The sequence below is a fragment of the Nicotiana sylvestris genome, chromosome 3, assembly GCF_000393655.2.
Source record: "Nicotiana sylvestris chromosome 3, ASM39365v2, whole genome shotgun sequence".
Lineage (NCBI taxonomy): Eukaryota > Viridiplantae > Streptophyta > Magnoliopsida > Solanales > Solanaceae > Nicotiana > Nicotiana sylvestris.
Window position 1 is genome coordinate 19989262 of NC_091059.1, and position 9347 is coordinate 19998608.

Genomic DNA, 9347 nt, shown 5'->3' on the forward strand with positions numbered 1-9347 from the left:
GAAGAACAAGGGTTTTGACATAATAGGTGCAAGACTGCTATCCTGGATATGACACTGTTATATTTCACTCTTGAGATTCTATAGATTCTCACAAATTCAATAGGTGATTAGCTTATACTTCCGATTCAAACTCCTCTCTTGATTAAATTTAAATCTTTCAAATAAACTAATGTGAAGTGCGGTGAAACTTGCAAGAATCTATTGGTAGGAATGATCTAAGAGAAACTTCTCGCGGATATTTCTCAATCTTAATTTAAACGATAACTCAAAAAGCTCATCTCGATCACTTCAAAGAATCAACAAAATAAACTAAGACATACGCTGTTGTCACACCTCCTTTTTCCGCACCCAAGGGGCGCGAGGGAGTTTTTCCAATTAAAGGACAATCGAGACGGGATTTGTTTATTTATTTCAGAGTCGCCACTTGGGAGATTTAGGGTGTCCCAAGTCACCAATTTTAATCCCGAATCGAGGAAAAATAATGACTCCATATTACAGTCTGCGTACCAGAAATCCGGATAAGGAATTCTGTTAACCCGGGAGAAGGTGTTAGGCATTCCCGAGTTCCGTGGTTCTAGCACGGTCGCTCAACTGTTATATTCGGCTTATTTATCTGATTTTTAATACAATTATGAACCATGTGCAAATTTTATCTTTTACCGCTTTATTATCATTATTTTTTAGGAATGTGAACATCGCTTAAAACATATCTTTGGACTGTGTCACATGAAATGCACCCACAATCCGAAACATATTTTATTTGATGTTTTAGGATTTGGATTTGGGTCGCATGAAATGCACACCCGAGTTTAAGAAAGTAATTTAATTAAATCGCGTCTAAAGAGGCTAACGCGTTATTATCTTTAGGGAAGGCAGTGAAATTCACTAAACGGTCCATCCCAAATTCTAAGTATTTATTATGACTAATTATTGAGGGCCCCGCAATTTGCATTTTTATTTGGCGAGGCTCGTCTCATTCATTATTAAAAAAGGGAATTTGCAACGTCATGGAAATGCATCTTATACCACGTCACAGTCAATGTACCCGTGATTAGAGACACATTTCGATTTCGTTGAGATTTGGATTTGGGTCACATAAATGTGCACCCGAGTTTAGGGAGATAACATTATTAAAGGCGCACCTAAAGCAACTAGCGCATTATTATATTGGGTAGGGCCGTGAATTTTGCTAAACGGCCCGTTCCAGAATCTAAGTATTTAATACATATATTTTGTGAGGGCTCCGCAATCTGTACATTTTTATTTTTGGCGAAGCTAGTCTCGTTTTTATTTTAAAGGGTAAACCTACAACGACTATATTTTCTATTAAGTTCGTTTCTAAAAAAAGAAATCCTAATTTATTAATCGAACAATGGAAGCTAGTAGGATACACGGCTAATGAAGAGTATCTCAAGCTTTGACGAATTACAATTAAACATGAACCTACATTTAGAACTAAACCATATGATGAACAACTGAATAATGACTAATAAAATTATAACAGAGCTTATTAAATCAATCCGACTACCCATTCGGCAAGCTAGTCACGAACATGAAAACTTTTGTACAACTTTCGTCTAGCATGCCCATTCGAGATAGCAATAACATAAGCACAAAACTAAAACTCGACGGATTTAAGCAAAATCTTCAACATAACATGTATTCAAGCTCGGACACGATAGTAACCGATAGCAACTCAAACAAATATTGGAAAACGAACCTCTAATGATAAACACTGCTGGGGATTTACAACTCATTCATCAAACCGAAATGGAGCCATAGTCGGCGAAATGACGCAACGAGACCAACGAACTAGAACCTCACCTCGACACTCGAACGGACTTCAAACGGGAAACCATGGAAACAGTCATCACAGCTCAAACGGAATAGCTCGCGCTAAAACTCGAACTCGAACGGACTGAGCATGAAACATGGCTGCCACTGGTTTTCCCAGGTGAACCTTTGAATGCGAGGGGGGAGGGTGCGACTGGTTTGGACGTTCGAGCTGGGCAGCGGCAGTGGGTTGTTGTCGACGGGGGGTGCGACGACGGGGAGCAGCTGTGGTTGTGGGGAAGCTGGACGGGATGGAGGGAGTTGGTGGCGCGACGGACAGTGATGACGCAGCAACAACAGCTGCTGCTCGTCCGGTTGGGTTATGGTGGTTTGGACAATGGTCGTTTGGGTGTGACGACGAGGGCAGAGTTGGGTTATGGGGTGGTGGTCGACGATGGCGGAGATGGTAACGACGATGGTGGTCGTTCGGAGGAGCTGGGCGTTGTTCGGGTGATGGAGGGGGCTGTTTGGACAGTGGTTTGGGGTGAGGGTTATCGTCGCCGGTGGTTTGTTGGTTTCGGACGTGAGGTCGAGGAGCTGGGTAGTGATGATGGTGAAGGTGACGGACTGGTAAGGAATGGAGTTGGAGGTTGACGATGAGGTTAGGTTGTTGCTGTTGGTCGTGGTGCTGGGGGAAGGTGACGGGGTGGTGTTCGGACAGTGGAGGTGACGACGCTGCTGCTACTCGTCGGACTGGGTAGTGATGATGGTGGAGCTGGGAGGAGGAGGGTGGTCTGTTGGAGCAGGTGGTCGACGAGCAGGTGGGTTTGGACGTGAGGTTGTTGACGGAGTGAGTAGGGTTTGTTTATGGTGGTTTCACGGTGGGAACGAGGGTGAAGGTCGTGGCAGTGTTGGGTGGTTTTTGACGATGGTTTGGGTGGAAGTTATGGCGTCGGGGGGTGGTGGTGCGACTGGTTTGGGTTCGGGAGCTCCTAGGGTTTTTTCTTCTCCTTTTTAGGAAGAAGACGATGAACAGCTCCAATTTTTCCAAAAAATTCCAAAAGTCCCCCCTGCTTTGGCCCTTTGTCCGTGTATTTGATACACAATGCCCAGAAAAATGAGCCCACGCGTGGTGGGGTTCAAGGTTTGTGTCCCCCACACGTGGTGGGGTTCCCCATGTGTCCTGGACACGGTTTATTATGGGTTAGGTCCGAAATTAGGCCTAAAACCGGGTAGTTTGAACCCGAATATTATTCTTTTGCCCGGACTCGAGAAATAGGAACACGTTGCTTAACTAGTCCTATGTAAGCAAAATAACTACCAAAAATAAGACTAGTATTTAAACAAAACTATATCTTTTTTTAAATATTTTTCAAGATTTAAAATAGCTACAAAATATTAATAAAACTATTTTTTTTGTAATTTTCGTTTTTATATAAAGATAAAATATAAAGTAATATTTTTGCATTTTTTCCAAATTAAAATGACTACAAAACCTTAATAGAATTATATTTTTTTGTAATTTTCGAAATTATATAAAGTACAAAAATAAAGTGCAATTTTTGTATTTTTCAAGTTTATGAGAGATACATAAACTAAAATTTATATATATATTTTTTTGAAATTTTTCTTTTTGCAACGAAATAAAGTAAAAATAGTTAAAATAGCTATACTAGACCCAATTTCACATATTCACGCTAAAAATGTGAAAATTCTCGGGGAGGGTCAAAAATCACGTGCTTACAGCTGCCCCTCTTTGACTGGAAACACGAAGAGTTTTCCGACAAAGAACGACTAGACGTGTTTTTGACCCGACCATTACTTGGACGGACTACACTTAAGGAAAGGGAGGGAATGTGACCGAGCCCTGGTATCTGAGCTGCCTACATATCCTTGGTTATACAGGAATCAGGCCACGTGTAGTTCGGGAATGAGAGAGATAGTGAAGTGTACCGAGGTGGAGAGCCGATCGAGGTGCCGTTCCGTTGAGGTTCCGGTCCGCGGTCCTGTCATTACAACAAAAATGAAAACTGAAAAAGTCTAACTAAACCTATCAGCTACTAGTTACAAGGATTCCTATCTCTAAGTCTTCTGAAACTTGGTCTTGAGTCTTGAATGGTGCTTCATACAGACTTTGGATTTGAACCTTGATACTTGCTAGTTGTAGGTGTTAGTTCTTGAGCAGACCACATCTGTTCTCCACTTCCGTATTTTTCTCTTTTTTGTTTTTCTCTTTTCTTGTTCTTCTTCTTTTTTTTCTTGTTTTTTTTTTGTTTTTTGTTTTTGTGACCAGCTTCTGTTGATCATCCCAGACTATTGATTCGCGTTCTTGAGGCGAGCTTCTAACTTGGATTGAATGCTGGGGATTTCTGTTGTAATCCTTCTGCTTTCCAGTGGGTCACTGCTTGATCTTTGACAGGCAGACTCCTGACTTCTTCGATCTTTGACATACCACAAACTCCGTTCTACAGGCGGGTCCCTGACAATCAAAACAAACAAAACAAACAAAATTTCCTAACCCAGTTTGCACTGGGGAGGTTTGTGAGTCGTTAGCAAAATCGTAGCCCACTGATACTACTGATGCAGTGCTGAGAGTGAACTAAACACTAGATTAGGATTTATTCCCTTGTTATACAGGTGGGCGCCTAACTTCAATGCTTGAAATGTAAGGACTGAAATGTATTCCTCTGTTCTATGGGCGGGCTCCCAACTTCAACACTTGAAAAGTAAAGACTGAAATGTATGCCTCTGTTATCTAGGCGGGCTCCCAACTTCAACACTTGAAAGTAAAAACTGAATGTATGCCTCTGTTATTATGGGCGGGCTCCCAATTTCAACACTTGAAAGTAAAACTAAAATGTATTCCTCTCGTTATACAGGTGGGTGCCTGGTTTTAGGAATGCAAATACTGAAATGTATTCCTCTCGTTATACAGGTGGGCGCCTGGAACATGAAATGCAAATACTGAAATGTATTCCTCTCGTTATTCAGGTGGGCGCCTGGGTTCAACAAAATGTATTCCTCTCGTTATACAGGTGGGCGCCTGGTTTAGGAAAATGACTCTTTTTCAAAATGTTTTTTTTTAGCATCTTAGGAGAAAGATTCATCGGACTAAGATTTTGATCCTAGGAGAAGGTTCGTCAGACTAGGTCTCTATCTTAGGAGAAAAATTCATCGGACTAAGATTTTGATCCTAGGAGAAGGTTCATCAGACTAGGTCTTTTCTTTTTGGTATCTTAGGAGAAAGATTCATCAGACTAAGATTTTGATCCTAGGAGAAGGTTCATCAGACTAGGTCTCTATCTTAGGAGAAAAATTCGTCAGACTAAGATTTTGATCCTAGGAGAAGGTTCATCAGACTAGGTCATTTTTTGTTTTTTGGTATCTTAGGAGAAAGATTCATCAGACTAAGATTTTGATCCTAGGAGAAGGTTCATCAGACTAGGTCTCTATCTTAGGAGAAAAATTCGTCAGACTAAGATTTGGATCCTAGGAGAAGGTTCATCAGACTAGGTCTTTTCTTGTTTTTTTTGGTATCTTAGGAGAGAGATTCATCGGACTAAGATTTTGATCCTAGGAGAAGGTTCGTCAGACTAGGTCTCTATCTTAGGAGAAAAATTCATCGGACTAAGATTTTGATCCTAGGAGAATGTTCATCAGACTAGGTCATTTTTTTGTTTTTTGGTTATCTTAGGAGAAAGATTCATCAGACTAAGATTTTGATCCTAGGAGAAGGTTCATCAGACTAGGTCTCTATCTTAGGAGAAAAATTCATCGGACTAAGATTTTGATCCTAGGAGAATGTTCATCAGACTAGGTCATTTTTTTTTGTTATCTTAGGAGAAAGATTCATCAGACTAAGATTTTGATCCTAGGAGAAGGTTCGTCAGACTAGGTCTCTATCTTAGGAGAAAAATTCGTCAGACTAAGATTTTGATCCTAGGAGAAGGTTCATCAGACTAGGTCTTGTTGTTTTTTTTTCTTCAAAAACAACTTATGAGGAAATGCATCTCCTATGGGCAAAACTAAACTTTGAGGAAGTGCGTCTCCTGTGGGTACAATAAACTTAGGAAGTGCGTCTCCTATGGGTACAATAAACTTAGGAAGTGCGTCTCCTATTGGGGATAACTGTTCTTAGGAAGTGCGTCTCCTACTGGGTGAAACTATTCTTAGGAAGTGCGTCTCCTATTGGTACAATGGATCTAGGAAGTGCGTCTCCTATTGGTAAAACTTAACTTAGGAAGTGCGTCTCCTATCGGTGAACTTAACTTAGGATGTGCGTCTCCTATCGGTGAAACTTTTTAGGAAGTGCGTCTCCTATCGGTGAAACTTGTCTTAGGAAGTGCGTCTCCTACTGGTAAAACTTGCTTAGGAAGTGCGTCTCCTCAGGAAGTGCGTCTCCTATGGTAAAACTGAACTTAGGAAGTGCGTCTCCTATGGTAAAACTGAACTTAGGAAGTGCGTCTCCTATGGTAAAACTTTTTAGGAAGTGCGTCTCCTACTGGTACAATGGATTTAGGAAGTGCGTCTCATGTGGGTACAATAAACTTAGGAAGTGCGTCTCCTATTGGGAAAAACTGTTCTTAGGAAGTGCGTCTCCTACTGGGTGAAACTATTCTTAGGAAGTGCGTCTCCTATTGGTGAAGCTGAACTTAGGAAGTGTGTCTCCTACTGGTGAAATTTGTCTTAGGAAGTGCGTCTCCTACTGGTAAAACTTATCTTAGGAAGTGCGTCTCCTATTGGTAAAACTTATCTTAGGAAGGAAATGTATGCCTCTGTTATCTGGGCGGGCTCCCAATTTCAACACTTGAAATAAAAAGACTGAAACCAACATATCCTATTTGAGGGCGGATGAACCCAACATATCCTATTTGAGGGCGGATGAACCCAACATATCCTATTTGAGGGCGGATGAACCCAACATATCCTATTTGAGGGCGGATGAACCCAACATATCCTATTTGAGGGCGGATGAACCCAACATATCCTATTTGAGGGCGGATGAACCCAACATATCCTATTTGAGGGCGGATGAACCCGACATATCCTATTTGAGGGCGGATGAACCCAACATATCCTATTTGAGGGCGGATGAACCCGACAGATCCTATTTGAGGGCGGATGAACCCGACATATCCTATTTGAGGGCGGATGAACCCGACAGATCCTATTTGAGGGCGGATGAACCCGACATATCCTATTTGAGGGCGGATGAACCCGACATATCCTATTTGAGGGCGGATGAACCCCACATATCCTATTTGAGGGCGGACGAACCCAACATGTCCTATTTGAGGGCGGACGAACCCGACATATCCTATTTGAGGGCGGATGAACCCGACATATCCTATTTGAGGGCGGATGAACCCGACATATCCTATTTGAGGGCGGATGAACCCGACATATCCTATTTGAGGGCGGATGAACCCAACATATCCTATTTGAGGGCGGATGAACCCGACATATCCTATTTGAGGGCGGATGAACCCGACATAATCCTATTTGAGGGCGGATGAACCCGACATATCCTATTTGAGGGCGGATGAACCCAACGGATCCTATTTGAGGGCGGATGAACCCAACATATCCTTAAGACTTGAAGATGTCTTACCTTGAATACTTGTTGGGATGAATTTTCTCTTTCTACCTTCCCCATTTATTTTTTTTTTATTTTTTTTTTCTTCTTCTATTTATTATTATTATTATTATTATTATTATTATTTAGCTTCCTCCTTTGAAGTCTAACCGCTGAGGATACCGACTTTCCAACCTTGTGTTGGACTACTCGCAGCCGCTAGGGATAACACTGTTGAGGAATTATTTACTTACCTGTTGGGGGTAAAATGTTATCAGCTGGGGGTACCTGACTTCCAGAAAATTTTCTAAATGGAAGGAAAATTTTCTGCCCCAGTTTGATAATATCCCTTGTGGCATGCGTTTCTGCATCAATGCCATTTCCTTTACCTGTTTCAAATCAAACAAAATTTGTTAGTTTAAAACATGGTGGTTGGCTGTGATACTCCTATTGGGATTGCTTTCCCTTTCTCCTTCATTGCGCTGTGCTCCACGACTTGTTGGGGATGATATTATGTGCTGGGGATAATCCCTTCCTGCTGGGGATATCCCTCTTCTTTTGTGGCATAGCTTGGAAACTGGCATTTCCCCGACCTTTTAGTCTAGTATGGATTTCGCCGAATCATGCTCACTGCTCTCCTTGCTTTGTTCACGGGCCTTGTCTTTGAGGTTTATAACCTTGGTTTTGGCAAGGATATCCCTCTTGACGCTCGTCAATCCTTTTGTCAATTCCCTTTTGCTGGGGATATCTTTATTGACACTGGCCTCGCGCTTGTTCCTTGCTGACTATACCATTTGGATGTACTAGTCAGATCTCATCTTGAAAAGCTGATGGCATATTTGGACTCTATTGGGGAAATTTTTTATGAAAGGAGAAAGATAACAGAAACAAAATAAAAGACAAAGGAAACGATGACTCTTTTACAAAAGAAACTATAAATAAAAACCTATCAAACGCAGATACCGACTCTAATGGCCATGACATGCATATGGGGCCTATCCTTTACCGTCAATCATCTTTCAAGATCCTCAATTGGTGATTCCCCATCTGATTCTTAATCTTATTCGACTTGCAGTGCCCGAAGGGTTTTCACTATCAAGTCTCTCTCATTTTTGGCTTTTCTCTCAGCTTTCATCGCCTTATGGTGCCTGTGAAGGTTTTCACCGATAAGACTCTCTCATTTGTATCACTTTCCAGCTGGGGATTTGGAGTGTTGCCGGTATGACTCTCTCTGCTGGAGATTAGAGTCCTTTCTGCTGTGGAACAGAATGTTATGTTCGCCGGTAAGACTCTCATTTGTCTGACTTGGCATCTTTTGAAGACTGGTCAGAAGGTCTTTCTTTGGACCGTAATGTGGGTTTTGGATAGGGCTAGAAAAAAAAGGGTATTAAAGGCTCAAAAATGCATTAATTCTGGGTTATTAGTTACAACTTTCGGAACTAGATTTATTTACCACAAACGCAACTTTTGCCCCAGTTTCTTGCTTGGGGATATTTTACTTGATTGATTTATATTTTTTCAAAACTATGACCGAGCCGTGAAGCGCCTACGTATCCTCTTTGAGGAATCAGGTCAAACATAGTTCCCAATTCCTCCTTTTCATTTGATTCTTTTTGTCTTTGTTATCAATTTTCTTTTCTTTTCTTTTCTTTTTTTTTTCTCTTTTTTCGTTGTTGTTTTCTTCCAGGCTCGTATTTCCTAGTCGTTGCTATTGATTCCGAACGAGGGGTATGAAAGAAAATAAATAAGGCTCAAAAGGGGTAACGAAGGATAAAGTGTTTAGGTAGCAGAATAAAATGCCTTCGTCATTCCAGTCTTCAAAACATGCCAAGTGCAAACAACACAATTGAACAATAGATTTATAGTCTCTTCCGATGGTGCTGGACTTGACAATTATATTCAACATCTGTTTGTTCATTTGTCACTTCTAAAGCACCGTTGGGCGACACTCTCATTCTCATTATTATGAACGACCCTCATGCCAATTTAGGCGAATCTT